Consider the following 18,741-nt stretch of genomic DNA (forward strand, 5'->3'; position numbering starts at 1 on the left):
AATGAATTAGGTGGATATGTGTGCGCTGCCACCAGAAATGTACTCCATTCAGGCACCAAAGTACATTTGTGTACTGTCATGCGTGTAACTCTTCAAGATTTTGACAACTGGGCGTAGCCATACGCCGTACATGCTAGCTGGATAAGATTATCATTTAAACACCAAATGTAATAATACTTTGTGCAACAATAATGGGACACACTCCGGTGTTTAGGCCAGAACTGTGCTATAGACGCCTTAGTGACCTGGGCGCTTCCACATGGCGGCTTTACCTGTGGACACCATCATGTGCACATAGACTTGTAGTGTCTTGTGCCCCCACCTGCTCGTAGGGACCACGTCCTGTGACCCAGGAGCAGGAGTGTATGATGGTCTGCCATTTCTCGGCTCTCCTCTCAGCAGCCCTGGGGACAGGTTACATAGTATCTATTATCAGACGTGCGCTTGTGTTTGAAGACGATGGAAAGATGTGAAGTAAGAGCTGTGAGGGACGTGTCACTTGGAGTCCGGGGACGTGCGAGGCTCCCGCGCCTCATACCCCGCAGCCTGAGGACTGTCTCCAGCTGTTGTCACCTGCTATAGACTACACTGAGGGGTCACTTCTAGTCACCGGTGCCACACGATCAGTGCTCAGCCAGTCACCAGCGCTCCCTCCAGACAGTCCAGTCTGCTGCATGCTCCGGCAGCGCGCCTCGTACCGTTGTGTGATGTAGTGACGTTAGGCGCGTCCCCCGCACACTCGTAACTGAGTATTCGGGGTCGAAGTTCGTGGGTAAATGCAAGATGGCTGCCGGCGCGCCCCGGACCGCCCGCCGCCTTTGACAGCGGTGACTGTGCGTGTGTGCGAGACAGCTGCGGGAGGAGGCGGATCCCGGGCACTGGTCGTACGTCCGTCCTCCGTGCCCCCTCCTCGGATGTAGATGAGGCTGCCCATACTCCCGGGAAGCAGCAGCCACCCCGGAAACAACAAAGAGGTAAATCCGTGATGTCCCGGAGCGGGCGGCCGTGATTCAGCGGATTGGAGCATCTTCTCCAGTCACAGCAGCGGCTCCGCTGCCCCGTGCACGCGGCGCCCACAGCAGAGGCCCCTTTAAAACGAAGGGGTTAAAGAGCAAATTTGGGGGGGAACATTCATGGCCATTCGCTGTCACTCAGGCTAGAGGCGACGTCTGCGCCCGCATCTCCGCAAAGTTTCCTCATGAGATGCAAATCCGCCATCCCCTCCATTTTGAGCCGAGCTTGTTTGTTCTGCGGGGAAATTAATTGTAGCTGGACTAAAATGGGATGTGCGGGGCAGCCGCATGGCCGGGCGGTGTGTGTGGCTCCAGGGGCTGTGGGGTCGCCTCTGGGCATCACTGCTGGGGGCCTCACCTGTGGGGCTGCAGTGTAGTGAGGCAGGGCTAGTGTGTGTGTGTGTGTGTGTGTATATATATATATATATATATATATATATATATATATCTGTAGTATAGTACTAGTTTTTACTGTGTCATTACTATTTCTATGCTCTGTAGTTTAGTTCCAATTATACGGTCAGGCTATACATGTCTGTAGTATTATAGTACAAGTTATATTACTGTAGGTCAGTACTATTTCTATGCTCTGTAGTGGCAGTTGTATCACGGTAAGCCAGTACTATTGTATGCTCTGAAGTATATTAGTGCCAGTTGTATTACGGTAAGCCAGTACTATTTATATTTTTAAAGTTATGATGTATTACAGTGAGTTATTACTATTTGTGTCTAGTATAATAGTACCAGTTACATTATGGTAAGGCAGTATTATTCACATGCTCTGTAGTATAGTATTGCAATCTATATTATGGTATGTCAGTACTATTTATAGTATTTTTCGGCCTATAAGACGCACTCCAAATTTTCGGGAGGAAAATAGGGGGAAAAAATGTAATGCGTCAAATGGGGGTCCGTCTTACAGTCCGAAATTCAGCTTACTGGCGGCGGTGGAGTGGTGACACAGGAGGTGTTCAAAGGAGTGATGCTGTGAGTCCCATCCCAGACTGGAAGAAGTGACTGCTCAGCGGCAGGAGTCGGACGATGGGTGGTAGGAGGGGGTGTTTGACGGTTCTCCGTGATACTCGGCAGTGCGGGGCTCCTCTGACATTTTATGAAAATCCGGAGCCCCCTCACTTGTTTTCTATGCAGTGGGCTCCGGGAAAATGGCCTCCGGAGGCGGCACCTGCACATATTGATATCTCGGCACAGGGGACGAGATCTCAATCTTCACAGGTGCTGCCTCTGGCGTCCATTTTCTCGGGTTCCACCGCATAGAAAACATGGATGTGCGGGGACTGTGGACTTTCACCAAATGTCAGTGAGGCCCCCTCACCGCTGATGACCGTCAAACACCCCCTCCAAGTGTAGGACCCGCAGCATCGCCAGCAGTATCACCCGACTCCTGCCGCTGTCGGCTCCCTGGTAAGCTACATTCATTCTATAAGACGCAGCCCAATTTTCCCCCAAAATTTCGGGGGGGAAAGTGCATCTTCATGTACCGTATTTTTCGGACTGTGTCTGTAGCATAGTAGAACCAGTTATATTATGGTAAGTCAGTACTATTTATATGTCTAGTAGTGCCAGTTACATTTGGTAAGTCAGTATTCTTTATATGCTCTGTAGTATAGAATTGCAAGTTTTATTAAGAGTACTGTTTGTCTGTAGTTTAGTAGTATTAGTTATTATAGCAAGTCAGTACTATTTATGCATTCTGATGTATAGTAGTACCAGTAATATTACTGTAAGTCAGTACTATTTATATTTTCTGATGTATAGTAGTACAAGTTACAGTATAATCTAGTAAGTCAGTACTATTTATATTCTCTGTAGTATATTAGTAAGTTATATTACGCTACATCAGTACTATTTTTATGTCTAATGCATCAGTTACATAACGCTAAGTCAGTACTATTTATATTATGGTAAATTAGTACTGTGTATATATATATATATATATATATATATATATATATATATATATATATATATATATATATATATATATATATATATATATATATATATATATATATATATAGTACCAGTTATATTACATTAAGACTGTGCAAACGACATGGATTTATATAGTGTGACCAAGTTATAGTAAAAGAATGGTAAAAAATAAACATTATGCTCCCCTTCCGATGGCCCCCGGTCTCGTCCGGTGTGTTGGGCGGCTTGCGGTGGTCTAAAAGGATCTTCCATGACGTCATTTAGTCATGTTACAGGTCACGTGACTGCCGACGTCATGGAAGGTCCTTTTAGACCATCGTGAGCCACCGAGAAGCCAGGACGCATCGCTATGGAGACCGGGGGCCATCAGAAGGTGAGTATAATGTATTTTTTTTATTTTAAATTCTTTTTTTTTTTTTTTTTTTTTTTTTTTTTACAGGTACTATGGTACCCAGGTCCGGAGGAGAGTCTCCTCTTCTCCAGTCCCGGGTACCATCCGCACATTGAAACGCTTAATATCCACATGTGACCATGTAGTCATGCGGATATTAAGCGATTCAATGCAAGTCAATGGCGGCGAAAACACCGCCATTACGCAAAATAATTGGTAGTGGTGCGGATTTTTCCGCAATGATAATCCGCAACGGAAATTTCTGCAGCATGTGCACAGCACATGCAGATCATCATTGGGGAACATGGCAGGCCTTCTACCAAGTGTTTTTAAGCTTTTCTGCGGCGTAATTGCCACTGCGAAAACGCATAGTTGGCACACAGCCTAAGTCAGTACTATTTATATACTCTGTTGTACAGTCTTACCAGTTATTTTCTGGCAAGTCCATACTATTCATATACGATATATCTCTAGTATATAAGTGCTAGTTATATTACAGTCAGTATAATTTGTATGCGTTTACAGAATAGTACAAGTATATTATGGTACATCAGTACTATTTATATACTCTGTTGTACAGTCTTACCAGTTATTTTCTGGCAAGTCCATACTATTCATATACGATATATCTCTAGTATATAAGTGCTAGTTATATTACAGTCAGTATAATTTGTATGCGTTTACAGAATAGTACAAGTATATTATGGTACATCAGTACTATTTATATGCTCTGTTGTATAGCAGTACCAGTTATGTTATGGCACCTAAGTCTTATGTCTGTAGTATAGCATTACAAGTTATATTACGGTATGTCAGTACTGTTAATATACTGTTTGGTAGGGACGTCAAACTCAAATACACAGTAGGCCAAAATTAAAAAGCTTGGACAAAGTCGCGGGCCAACCTTTATATTTATTAAAAAAAAAATGTCTACAAGTGAGGAACTTTTTCCTTATCATTAAATATAACGTCAAATCTTTTCATATGGAAACAAACTTAAGTTTTGCTTAAACATTGAGGGTACGTTCCCACTATCTGGGGACGCCTGCGGCCACGACACTGCAGGGCAGCTGCTCGGCTACCGCCCTCATTTATGCAAATGAGCGGCTGGAATTTTATTTTTTCACATACGGACTTTCCTCATAGATGTTAGTCTATGGGGAAAGTTCACATGCGGACCCACAAGAGAAATTGACATGCTGTGGATCTGAAAGACACACCGCATGTCAGTTTTTGCGGGTGAGCCGCAGGTGCACAGACGCATAGTGGACATGGGATTTCTAGAAATCCATCCACTATGCTGAAACATCTGGCCACTGCGGGATTTACGCTGCATAAACACCGAGCTTCAAACCCGCAGTGGCTCCTGATCGTGGGCACATACTCTAAATATGGAACAAGCAAAGCTTAAATGTAATCTCACTAGTTTTTTACTACCCCATCAGAAGTCAGCATAATATAGGGGCAGCCGCCCTGCTTGATATAATTTTGATGAAATCACTCTCTTCTGCTGCAGATTTAGTAGTTCTCTGAATGCTGAGCTATGTATACCCCCCGCCCCCACACCCCTTATTTCAGGTTTATTCCTATGTACAGTGAAAGCTGACAATCATAGTTTGCAATAAATAGACTAGTTATTCAATATATGTGTATAATCTAATCTATTTGACAAATCAGGATTCTCATTTTAATTACTGTATTTTTCAGACCATAAGACGCACTTTTTTCCCCCAAAATTTGGAAGGAAAATGTGGGGTGCACACACCCCAATGAGTTTGCAAAGTTGGCAGATGAGGGGAGTGACGGTACAGGGGTAGCACTACTGCAGCAAGGCATGTCCCCTGAAAGCCGGAGGAGTGTCAGCTCCAGTAAAGAGGGAAATAGGAGAGTAGGGCAGGCCAGTCAGGTGCTGGTAGTGGGGGACTCCATTAGGGGAACAGATAGGGCAATCTGTCACAAAGACAGGGATCGTCGAACAGTGTGCTGCCTACCTGGCGCTCGAGTCCGGCACATCGCTGATCGGGTTGACAGATTACTGGGAGGGGCTGGTGAGGACCCAGCGGTCATGGTGCACATTGGCACAAATGACAAAGTTAGAGGTAGGTGGAAGGTCCTTAAAGATGATTTCAGGGAATTAGGCTGCAAGCTGAAAGCAAGGACCTCCAAGGTGGTATTCTCTGAAATACTACCGGTACCACGTGCCACGGCAGAGAGGCAACGGGAGATTAGGGAGATAAATAAGTGGCTCAAGAACTGGTGTAGGAAGGAGGAATTTGGGTTCCTGGAGAACTGGGCCGACTTCTCAGTTGGCTACAGACTCTACGCTAGGGACTGGCTGCACCTTAATGGGGAGGGTGCAGCTGTGCTGGGGGAGAAAATGGCTAGAAGGTTGGAGGAGTGTTTAAACTAGGGATTGGGGGGGAGGGTATTCATTTTATAGGTGGGGAAGATAGTGCAGATAGTGACCTGGGCACAAATAAAGAAATTGGGGGTGGGGTTAGAACAGTCAATAAAGTAAGAAGGAATAGAGGTACAGAGAGATACATAAAATGCATGTACACTAATGCCAGAAGCCTCACCAACAAAATGGAGGAATTAGAATTAATTTTGTTGGAAAATAATTGACATGGTAGGGATATCTGAGACGTGGCTGGACGAGAGCCATGACTGGGCAGTTAATTTACAGGTCTATAGTCTGTTCAGAAATGACCGTACAAATAAGCGAGGGGGGGGGGGGTGTTTATATGTAAAATCATCCTTAAAACCTGTCTTGCGGGAGAATATATGTGAATCTAATGAAAATGTAGAGTCCCTGTGGGTGGGGATAAGGGAAGGGGGAAAAAATAATAAATTACTGATAGGGGTTTGTTATAAGTCTCCAAAAATAATGGAAGTAGCGGAGAATATCCTCGTAAAGCAAATAGATGAAGCAGCGACTCAAGGAGAAGTCATTATTATGGGAGACTTCAACTACCCTGAAATACATTTGGGGACAGAAACATGTAGTTCAAGCAAAGGAAATAGGTTTTTGACTACTATGAGAGACAATTGCCTTTCACAACTTGTTCAGGACCCAACAAGAAGGGGGGCACTGCTAGACCTAATATTAACCAATAGGCCAGACCGCATATCAAATATACGAGTTGGGGGTCACTTGGGTAATAGTGATCACAAAATAATACGTTTTCATGTAACCTTTAATAAGATGTTTAGTAGAGGGGTTACAAGGACACTAAACTTCAGGAAGGCAAATTTCCAACGGTTAAGAGATGATCTTAGTGCAATAAACTGGGACGATATCCTGAGACATAAAGCTACACAAAGCAAATGGGAGACATTTATTAACATCCTGAATAGGACCTGTGCACAATATATACCCTATGGGAATAAACATGCTAGAAATAGGAGGAAATCACTATGGCTAAATAGAGCTGTAAGGGGCGCAATAAGTGACAAAAAGAAAGCATTTAGAGAACTAAAGCAAGTAGGTAGTGATGAGGCATTAAATAAATACAGAAAATTAAATAAATTATGTAAAAAACAAATCAAGGCAGCAAAGATTGAGGCAGAGATAATCATTGCCAGAGAAAGTAAAAATAACCTCAAAATATTCTTTAACTACATAAATAGTAAAAAACTAAAAAATGATAGTGTTGGCCCCCTTAAAAATAGTCTGGGTGAAATGGTGGATGAGGAAAACGACAATATGCTAAATGATTTTTTTTTTCAACCGTATTTACACAAGAAAATCGCATGACAGAAAACATGATTAGTGATAACAAAAATTCTCCATTACATGTCACTTGCTTAACCCAGCAGGAAGTACGGCGGCGTCTAAAAATCACTAAAGTTGACAAATCCCTGGGCCCGGATGGGATACACCCGCGAGTACTGCAGGAATTAAGTAACGTCATAGATAGACCATTATTTTTAATCTTTAAAGATTCCATAATAACAGGGTCCGTACCACAGGACTGGTGTATAGCAAATGTGGTGCCAATATTCAAAAAGGGGACAAAAACTGAACTTGGAAATTATAGGCCGGTAAGGTTAACCTCTACTGTGGGTAAAATCCTGGAGGGTTTCCTAAGAGATGCTATAATAGAGTATCTGAAGAAGAATAACCTCATGACCCAATATCAACATGGGTTTACGAGTGACCGTTCCTGTCAAACTAATCTGATCAGTTTTTATGAGGAGGCAAGCTCTGGACTGGAACAAGGAAATGCAGTGGATGTTGTGTATATGGACTTTTCAAAAGCTTTTGATACTTTTCCACACAAAAGGTTGATACATAAAATGAGAACAATGGGGATAGGGGAAAATATATGTATGTGGGTTAAGAATTGGCTCAGTGATAGGAAACAAAAGGTGGTTATTAATGGAAAATGGGTGGTTATTAATGGAAAACACTCAGACTGGGTCTCAGTTAACAGTGGGGTACCACAGGGGTCAGTATTGGGCCCCCTTCTTTTTAACATATTTATTAATGACCTTGTATGGGGCATACAGAGTAATATTTAAATATTTGCAGATGACCCTAAACTCTGCAGGGTAATCAATACAGAGGAGGACAATTTTATATTACAGGAGGATCTATGTAAACTAGAAGCTTGGGCTGATAAATGGCAAATGAGCTTTAATGGGGATAAATGTAAGGTAATGCACTTGGGCAGAGGAAATAAAATGTATAATTATATGCTTAATTGTAAAACACTGGGCAAAACTGTAACTGAAAAAGACCTGGGTGTATTGGTGGACGACAAGCTCACATTTAGTGGCCAGTGTCAGGCTGCTGCTGCAAAGGCAAATAAAATAATGGGATGCATTAAAAGAGACACAGATGCTCATGAGGAAAACATCATTTTACCTCTATACAAGTCATTAGTGCGACCACACTTCGAATACTGTGTACAGTTCTGGTCTCCGGTGTATAAGAAAGACATAGCTGAACTAGAGAGGGTGCAGAGAAGAGCGACCAAGGTTATTAGAGGACTGGGGGGTCTGCAATACCAAGACAGGTTATTACACTTGGGGTTATTTACTGTGGAAAAAAGAAGGCTTAGGGGTGATCTTATTACTATGTACAAGTATATGAGGGGACAGTACAAAGACCTTTCTACTGATCTTTTTACTCTGAGGCCTGAGACGGGGACAAGGGGGCATCTTCTACGTCTGGAGGAAAGAAGGTTTAATCATAATCACAGACGGGGATTCTTTACTGTAAGAGCAGTGAGACTATGGAACTCTCTGCCGCATGATGCTGTAATGAGTGATTCACTGTTAAAATTTAAGAAGGGCATGGATGCCTTTCTTGAAAAGTATAATATTACAGGTTATAAATACTAGATTCCTTGATAGGGCGTTGATCCAGGGAACTAGTCTGATTGTCATATGGAGTCGGGAAGGAATTTTTTTCCCCAATGTGGAGCTTAGTGTTTGCCACATGGTTTTTTTTTGCCTTCCTCTGGTTCAACAAGTTAGGCTATGGGTTGAACTAGATGGACTTAGTCTTCCTTCAACCTTAAAAACTATGTTACTATGTTATGGTCCAAACGGTACTTTACCGGTGGTGGTGGAGCGGGGATCGCAGGGTCCTCCGGCGGCAGAGGTGAGATGAGGCTGGAGCTGGGGCCTGTACCTGTGCTGGTGTCGGGTGGTGAAGCAGAGGAGCTGGGGCCTGTGCTGGGCTATGAGCGGTGTGCGGCAGAGCAGCGTATGCGGTTTTCGGTGGCCGCGGCCATCTTCCTGAGGCCGTAATCCACAGGAAAATGGCCGCCGGAGCTCCCGGTCGGCGCATGCGTCTGCTCCGGCAACCATTTTCCTGTAGATCACAGCCTCAGGCCGCCTGAAACCGCACACGCTGCTCTGCCTCACCGCCGGACGCCGTTCACAGCCCGGCACAGGCCCCGGCTCCTCTGCCTCACCGCCGGACGCCGCTCACAGCCCGGCACAGGCCCTGGCTCCTCTGCCTCACCGCCGGACGCCGCTCACAGCCCGGCACAGGCCCTGGCTCCTCTGCCTCACCGCCGGACGCCGCTCACAGCCCGGCACAGGCCCTGGCTCCTCTGCCTCACCGCCGGACGCCGCTCACAGCCCGGCACAGGCCCCGGCTCCTCTGCCTCACCGCCGGACGCCGCTCACAGCCCGGCACAGGCCCCAGGCGAGTCCACAGGCCCCAGGCGAGTCCACAGGCCCCTCACCTCTTCTGCTGCCGCCGGGTTCCTGAGACAAGGAACGGAGGGACCTGCGATCCTGCTCCACCACCCCCCAGGTAAGATACCTAATCAGACTATAAGATGGACCCCATCTTATAAAAATTATTTTTTTTTCCTATTTTCCACCCCAAAATTTGGGGTGCATCTTATAGTCCGAAAAATATGGTACCCAATAAAATAACTGCCTTTTTTTAATTACCCCATAAAATAACTGCCTTTTTTTAATTACCCCATAAAATAACTGCCTTTTTTAATTACCCCATAAAATAACTGCCTTTTTTAATTGCCCCATAAAATAACTGTCTTTTTTAATTACCCCATAAAATAACTGCCTTTTTTGATTTGACAACATAACTTGCGCAGGTCATTCATCTCCATTTGTGTTTTTTTTTAAACCGTATTAAAGAGTTTGTCCACTACTTTTACACTGAAGACCTATCTTAGGATAGGTCATCAATGTCTGATCGGTCTGGGTCCGACATCTGGCACCCCCACCGATCAACTGTTATCAATGTCGGCTGCCGGAGGTACTCGCTTGCCGAGCTGCTCCGTCTTTTGGTAGTGGCCGAGGCTTGGTACTGCACATCCACCTCCTATTCAAATCAATAGAAGGTGGATGTGTAGTGGCCATCGCAGGGTACTATCAGAAGACGGAGCAGCTCAGCAAGTGTGTACTTCTGGCCTGCGGCAGGCACTGATAACAGCTGACTGACGAGGGTGTCGGACTCTAGCCGATCAGACATTGATGATCTTTCCTAGAGATAGGTCATCAATATAAAAGTATAAAAAGCTTAATTTCATACCTGTGCTCAGCTTTTCGTGGAGATGGAGGGTAGTACGTGCTATGTGCGCTGATATGTACGGTAGAGCACAAGGAGAGTGCGCACTGATGTAGGGGGAAGAGGAGGGAACTCTTCTCTGTGGTGAATGCCGGTCATGATGTGCATCATAGCTGGGGAGCGTTGCTACAGGGTGTGTTGTATACAGTCTTGTAGTAATCAGGTAGCGTTCTGGATTGGAAACGCAGGATTTGTAGTATTAGGCCACGGCCCCACTATCAGTATTTGGTCAGTATTTTTTCTCAGGAGTGGGGGCCAAAAGCACGAGTGGGTGATAAATGCAGAATTGGTGACTTGTTTCTGTTATACCTTTTCTCTGATTGTTCCTCACCTGGTTTTGGCTTTCACTCCTGAGAAAAAAAAACTGACCAAATACCAGGGCTGTGGAGTCTGTCCGTTTTGGTATAAAATAGACCGACTCCAACTCCTAAAATAGATAATAAGTTGGGTACAATAGTTCAATGCATTTTGTGGGGAATATTTTTTCATAAGAATTTGGGAAAGTTATGAAATGTCCTATAAATGTCTGCCCTATTCCTGATCTAAGGGTCTAGACTTTTAGCTGAGATCAATCCGTGCTACAGTAAATTTATCACTTAAACATGAGCCATGTATGAGGGAGTTGGTTTCATGGAAATTAAAAAGTCGGAATTGGAGGTTTGGCTTACCGACTCCACAGCTCTGCCAAATACTGATAGTGGGGCCGTTACCTTGGCATGAGCGGTCTACCGGTGGGCCAGCTCTCACATTTGATTTTTTTCTGCAGTGCAGACTTGGCCTGTGGGTCTGAGTTTGACATGTATGTTCTAGGGTACAGTAGTACCAGTTAAATTACTGTAAGTCAATACTATTGTATGCTCCGTAGTACAGTAGAACTAGTTATGTTACGGTTAAGTCAGTGCTGTTTATTTGTCTGCAGTATATTAGTGCAAGTTGTATTACAATGAGATATTACATATCTGTAGTAGTAATATAGTAAGTTGGTACTATTTGCTGTAGTAGAGTAGTACAAGTTACATTATGATACGTCAGTACTATTTATATGTCAAGCATAATATTACCAGCTACATTATGGTACATGAGCACTATTTATATGCATCTGTAGTATAGTAGTACCAGATGTATTATGGTAAGCGGGTACTACTTGTACACTTTCTGTAAGTTGGTACTATTTATATGCTCTGTAGTGTATAGTAGTACCAGTGTTAGTACCGTAAGTCAGTACTATTTATGTATCCGTTGTATAGTAGAACAAGGTGTATTATAGTAAGTCAGTGTTATTTATTTGCTTTTTGTTTCAATCTCATTTGAAATAATGAACTTATTGTGAGATGTCCGCCGGACAGGTGCTTGAGGGGAGATATGTATCATCGAGGTTGGTAGCCTCTGTGATATAAACCCGGAAAAGCAGGCTCCAGCACGTATAGTGCTGCCAGAGTTGACAGGGATTGTCAGGAGGATCGGGTTTTATAGCAGTCAGAGAGATGGGTGGGACTGGCTGCTCACATATCCCCTACCTGGGGCGTGGTACGGCAAATAAAAAGGAGACCAGTTGTGAGTGGAGGTAAACAGACCTCCAATGCTGTTTGTCTTTGCTAAGCACTAAAGAGCTGGACACTAACCTGAGTTGGTGAACCCGCACTACTGTATGGACTACCTATTTACTTTGTTTTCACTTTGTGCTGAAAAAGGCTGGTTTTGTTATCCTGACCGGTTTATGTAGTCTTAATAATTCAGTCTGAACGTTATACTGAAACGTCCTCAAAACGCAACTGACTGAGTAGAAAGCCTACATCATTTAGAATTAAAAAATTGTGACTGGGTTAGAAAAAGACTGGAAAAGTAAGTAATACTAATAAAAATCAGCTGGGAGGGTCAATTTTCAATTTGGTTAAGTACTGTGTATAAGGGTATGTGCACATACGTTGTATTTTGCTTCGTATTTGCTGCAGATTTTTATGTAAATTTTCAGCTGCGTCTGGCAGTACCACAAGTCACTTCTTTCAGTGTTTTTTCATCATTTTTTCAGCGTTTTTTCACCCATAGGAAGTAATATGGGGGGGAGTGTGTGTGAAAAAACGCTACAAATATGCAGCAAAAACGCACTTGTGTATTTTTCTGTGTATTTGCAGCGTTTTTGTGGCAAAATAGAAGGGGAGTCTTTTTTTTCACAGAACTTTATGTACATTACTAAATAGAGACAGGAGGACAGTGAAAAAAACGCAGCTAATCTCCTGCCAGAGAAAAGTTATCAGCAGATTTTGGTGCAGAAAACGTACAGAAAAAACATAACGTGTGTGCACATACCCTAAAAAGAGCTTGTTAGTTAGGCAGAGTCTCTCAGAAACAGAGTGTCAACCTCAGGAAAATGTTCTTTAAACATAAAATTACAAAAACTTTGAATATCCCACCATCTACAGTATATAATATCATAAAATTTAGAGATTCTGGAGAAATCCATTCGCACAAGGGAAAAGGTAGACCACATTAGATGCTCGTGATTTACAGGCACTCAAGTGACGCCAAACCAGAAACCCTGCTGTCTTCTGTGCCAAAGAAATGTAAACTAGATTGAGGCGAAATGGAAAACTGTTCTGTGATCAGATAAGTCAGAATTCTGAAATTCTTTATGGAAGCCACAGACACACTGCCCTGCGAACTCAAGAGTTGAGGGACAGCCTGTTATCAGTGCACAGTTCAAGTTCAAAATCCTTCTTCCCTGATGGTATGGGACTTTATTAGTCTATGGCATGAGCCTTTTACACATCTTGAAAGGCACTATCAATGCTGAGCTTTATATATAGAGGTTTTAGAAAAACTTATGCTCTCATACAGACAATGACTATTTAAGGGAAGTCCTTGCATATTTCAACAAAGTAATGCTAAACTACTTATTGCTTATATGACAACATCATGGCTTAGCAGAAGAAGAGTTTGGGTTATGAACTGGCCTTTTGCAATCCAGACCTTTCACCAATAGAAAACATTTAATGCACCTAGAGTCCTACATCAAACAAGAATGGGACAACATTATTTTATTTAACAGCCTTTGGTTTGATATTGAGCCATGATTACTTGATGGATGGTATCAAGATCTATCTTGTGGAAGCATAGATAGGTCTACCAGGGTCGTCTTCTACAGTTGTCTTGATAGTATCAGGTCATCGGGTTGCTGGTCTTCCTCTTCGCCTTTTTCGTTTTATTCTTCCAACCATGATGTCCTTCAGTGATTGCTCTCTTCGTATGATGTGTCTGAAGTAACTCATAGCTTGGTGATCCATGCGTCAAGTGATATATCTGGCTTGATTTGTTCCAGAATTGACTTGTTTGTTCTTCTTGGCATCCATGGTATTGATAACCTCCTTCTCTAGCACCACATTTCGAAGGCTTCGATTCTTCATTGTCCAGGTTTCACATCTGTTTGTTACCACAGAAAAGACCAATGTACTAGCCGTGTCTTCATCGCCAGTGAAATGATCCTTGATTTGAAGACCTTGTCCAATGACTTCATTGTTAATTTGCCAGTAGCTATTCTCCTATTGACTTCCGGTATCGTCCTTGCATTTTGAGTGATCATCGATCCGAGTAGGTTGAAGTCCTTTACAACTTCCTGTTCTTCGCCATCCATCTCAAATGTGTCCTAGTCTACCTGGCAGTAGTCAATATCTTTGTATTGAGTAGCAGTTCCATAATCTAAAAATCCAGCAATTGGTCTGGTTTTACAGACTTTTGCAGACTGTTATAAAAAGAGGGGCTGCTAAGGTAAACATAGCCCCGTCCCAACTTTTTTTTTAGATATGTTCCTGTCATCTATTTTTAAATCTGTTAATTATTTCAAATGAAGTGGAAAAGCGTGTAACTTTTATCTTCTGATATGTGATTTATGTTTTTTTGGGAATGAAATATGGCTAGAAGAGACTTACAACTCATTGCATCCTTATTTTCTGAATGTTTTATATACTGTCCCAAATTTATGTAATTTGGTTGTATATGCATCTGTGGTATATTAATAAATGTTATATTATGGCAAGTCAATATCCTCTTCATTTGTAGTTGTAACTTTCTATGAATTCTGTTTAATACTTCTTATAATGCACTATAGATGGATTTTCGGATGTTTAATTTGAAAGTGAACTACTGGTAGCTTTGCAATTAGTACAAGACAAGATTTGCACAAATTATTTTTGAGGAAATTTGATTTGCACAATTAATTTTGATGCAGTCTGTATTAAAATAGAAATTCTGCCATTTTTCCTTTTTGCAAATGAACCCAGACTAGTTTGGCACAGCGTTTACTCACTGAGGCTAGTCAGGATTCAGCAGCAGCAGTCACACTCCTCCCTCCTTATAGGCATTATTTCTAGTCCCTGCACTGTTGAATCTTCTTAAGCCACCTCCGATTCTCTGTTGGCCCCAGCAGTTCACTGTACTTCTGGTGTCTGTTCCCTTGTCACTTGTTGGAAACTGAAAAAAAGAAGAAAATCAAAACTGAATGTGTGTACGAAACTCATTTTGCTTAAGTTTTTCATATGTGAAATTTGCTGCATTTAATAGTTCAAGGAAAGTGGGTATTATTTAATGAAAGCTCATGCCTACTGCATGTTTAAAGGGGTTTTCCACTTCTATCCTGTATTGGCCAGCGCTATGTTTAAAGGGAACATTTCATGTAAAATAAACGCAATTAACCTGCAGATCTGGAGTTAATAGTGTTCTGTATATGCCCGGCGCCCACACAGAGCCCCGCTGCTGGGAGGAAATTACGGTAACTTTATTCCACATGTCAGCCTTGGGCTTTCAGTCATAGGGGTGGTCCAGCGCCGCTTCAGTCACCACTCAGTATATAGTGAGCAGCGGCTGTAACTATGCCCCCTGCACTGACTAACGCAGAGCCAGCTGTCAGTCAGTTCCGGGGGTGCAGTTACAGCCGCTACTCACTGTATACTGAGCGATGACTGAAGCTGCACAGGCCCACCCCTATGACTGAAAGCCCCAGGCTGCCTGGAGGAATAAAGTTAATTTCCTCCCAGCACTGTGGCTCTTGGTGCAGGCACCTGACAGTTTCAGAACACTATTAACCCCATATCTGCAAGTTAATAAAAATCTTTTACATGACCGTTTCCCATTAAATTGCCAGAATCGGGTTGAACCAACCTTCTTGGTTCACCGTTGTAACAAATCACTGAGCCCACTCTGTGACCACAGACTTGGAAATCCTCACTTTGCGCTGTGGTTTCTGCGGTGCTGGTAGCCAGACTGTACGATCATGTGACTGCAAGTATATGCTATGTCTACTCCTGGCCACTTTTCGACTAGATATGTGCGGCTTTGCTCATTTCACTTGTATTGAGCAAGGCCGCGCATGTCTAGTTGTAATGTGACTGGAAGTATGCATATCGCATATTTTCGGTCAATTTTTTGACACAGGCATCGGAGAATCCTCACAGCGTGTGCTGCACGCAATGTGAGTATTCACAAGTCTGTAGTCACATAAAGTGACATTTAAATAATGCAGTCTTCAATACTTTGTGCCAAATGTAGAGAGATATTCACTTCATATTCAGATGCATTCACAAGGCAGTATTTCTCATCCATGTGGTGGCAGTTTTAAAAACCGACAGCACACTTTTTCTTAAAAAATTTTTTTTGTCAAGTGTTGAAGTTATCCCCTATGTATCGGATAGGGGCAAGTCCGACTACTTGCTCCTATTCGATCCCGACAAAGGAGCTCCAAAGAGCCTTGTCTGAATAGAACGGTAGTTGAGCATGCACAACTTAACTCCATTCATTCTCTATGGAACTACTGGAAAATGCAGAGTATAGTATCTAAGCCTAGGTTCACACAACCGATTCTCTCATCTGAGAAAAGCTGTCCGATTATGCTAATTGCACTTTGATTGATCAGATTTATTTTTGTTGGATGTGGAGGGGATAAAAAATTTTTTTTTCTCATCTTATGCAGTGTGTTTGAAAATTGGACCTCACTCGGATGACATACGAGTGTGGGTCGATGTTTTTCACAGACCCATATACATGGAGTGCCATCCAATTGTCTTAAACACCTTATAGATGCTGCGACCACCCCTCCTTGGAAAAAAATTCGGACATTTGCATTGCCTCATTGAATAACATGAGGTCAAGTGCTAGTCGTCAAAACAATGGATAGCACTTGTCAGATTTTTGCGGTCATGTGCCCAGGCCCTCAAGGGGTGGTCCGAAATATAAATTAGTTTTCATCCTAAATCCTTAGCTATTTAGTGCCAAAATCTATTCTATTTTCTAATGTAGTTTAATATCAAATTCCCTGTCCTTCCCTAACTACACTGTGACTTGCAGAGACAGCAGTAGTCTTTGCGAGCCAGGTATTTACTATTGATCTGAGGCAGTGAGAGAGCGCACTGTCTTTGTGCACATCGCATAGTGACTGAGCAGGGACTAGCCCAGCCTCTGAAACCAAAGGTCATTGACACTTTGTTTCAGGAAGGGGGCAGGGGCTTCGGTAGTGACCAAAGCCTCTCCCTCCTGATAACACTTTGAGTTTTTTAGCATGCACTGGGATTCTCAAACGAAGTGAGATCAAAAGGGAAGTTGTGAAGAAAAAAAAAAAGTAGGTAGGGAAGGATAAGGAATTTTTAATTAAAGTATATTAAAAAATAGATTAGCTTATGGCATTAAAATAGGCATTTAGGATGGCCATTTGTATTTTGGACCATTTCTTTAAGCAGTCACAGATTAAATGGAGCTGCAGTGCACATGCTCTGCTTCATTCAGATAAGGCTCAGTAAAATATGGTTGACACCTGGAAACAATCCATTTTACAAATCATTTTTTTTTATGAATGCAAAAACGGACATGGGAGTGTGAATTTGCAAGTTGAAACACATTTTACATATCTGGGACATCGTTGTAAAGGGAGCTGCCAGCAGCAGATCTTGATTACCCAAGTGCATTCAGCTTGGCAGAACATTCATCAGACAACCAATAAAGGAACCTGACAGGTGATACCTAGTTCTGGCTGTGTGAATGAGGCACTGGCTACATGCTTTTAGGCTGGTGTGTTTGAAAAACATACTTTAAAAGCCACAGGGGACTCGTTGGACAGGCGTGTCCCTGACTGCTTCTCCCCACCCACTCCCCTGGAGCTAGAGTGACAGTTCTCTCCCTATACATGCATGCAGGGAGAAGCCATTGAGGAATCCGCCTGTCTTGACAAGTCTCCTGTGCGAATCCGTCCCTTGCGACTTTTAAAGTTTATTTTTACACCGCAGAATTCCAGTCAAACATTACTGACTGGAATCATGCAGCCTGTGGATGAGGCGTCATGTATCAGCTGTATGGTTCCCTTTTAATACCCTCACGTTAAGCATGCCAAGGCATGTGTGTGTAAGTTTGCAAGTGGCGCTCCTGCTTGATAGTTAATAAATCAAGATGTTTTGATCATTTTGGTTTCCATTTTTCATCATTACATATTATATGCTTATTGATCTTGTGATATTCCATAATTCCACAAATTTTCGTTCATGGCGTTTTTCAATTCCAATGTTGAGGGAGTGTATGAACAATCATTTTTAATTAATGATAGATCATTATTTTTTTTCACTTTTACACTGGGCAAATATTGTTTTGATTGCAAGCAGGGCTGTGGAGTCGGAGTCCATTTTGGTGGAGTTGGAATCGGAGTCTGTATAAAATGGACCGACTCCAACTCCTACAATATATAACACATTGGGTACAGTAGTTCAATGCATTTTGTGGGGAATATTTTTTCATTAGAATTTGGGAAAGTTATGAAATGTCCTATAAATGTCTGTCCTATTCCTGATCTAAGGGTTTAGACTTTTAGCTGAGATGAATCTGTGCTACAGTAAATTTATCACTTAAACATGAGCCAGTCGGAGTCAGAGGTTTGGCTTACCCACTCCACAGCCCTGATTCCAAGATAACTTGCATTACAGGTTCAGAGGGTATATACCAGCACATTAATAAGTTTCAATTAAAATATACTATTGAGGCTCCTTTATTAAGTTTAGATGCAGAATAAATTAATGTGAATTGTAGCTATTCCATTTTCAAGTGTTTCCATAAAACATCATGACGTAGTAAGATTAAATATTGTTGGGCTTCTACTTAGTGCACATAAAATAAATCAATATATATAATTACTTTCCTCATAGCACATGCTGGCTAGGCAGAGCTAATGCTCAATTTAATGGCGTACAAGTTTGCCACAAATCCTTGTTGATTCTTTTATTATTCACTTATGTTAGTCTACAGCTTGAAGATTGAATGCATTTGCTTAGGAGAATGCGGACTTTAGTAATATTTAGACA

At 42.5% G+C, this 18,741-nt stretch overlaps 1 protein-coding gene across 1 annotated transcript in view; it reads left to right on the forward strand.

Annotated features, from left to right (window-relative positions):
- The first annotated feature begins 718 nt into the window (after positions 1–718).
- Positions 719–18,741, forward strand: part of LOC141165973 (transcriptional regulator QRICH1-like) — a 74,713-nt gene continuing 56,690 nt past the window's right edge. The window contains exon 1 of the mRNA XM_073652120.1: positions 719–974. The gene's annotated coding sequence lies outside the window, so the exon portion shown is untranslated. The remainder of the gene's footprint in view (positions 975–18,741) is intronic.

The sequence above is a fragment of the Phyllobates terribilis genome, unplaced genomic scaffold (genome assembly GCF_046119375.1).
Source record: "Phyllobates terribilis strain yellow unplaced genomic scaffold, ASM4611937v1 Scaffold_11__3_contigs__length_659146591, whole genome shotgun sequence".
Classification (NCBI taxonomy): Eukaryota; Metazoa; Chordata; class Amphibia; order Anura; family Dendrobatidae; genus Phyllobates; species Phyllobates terribilis.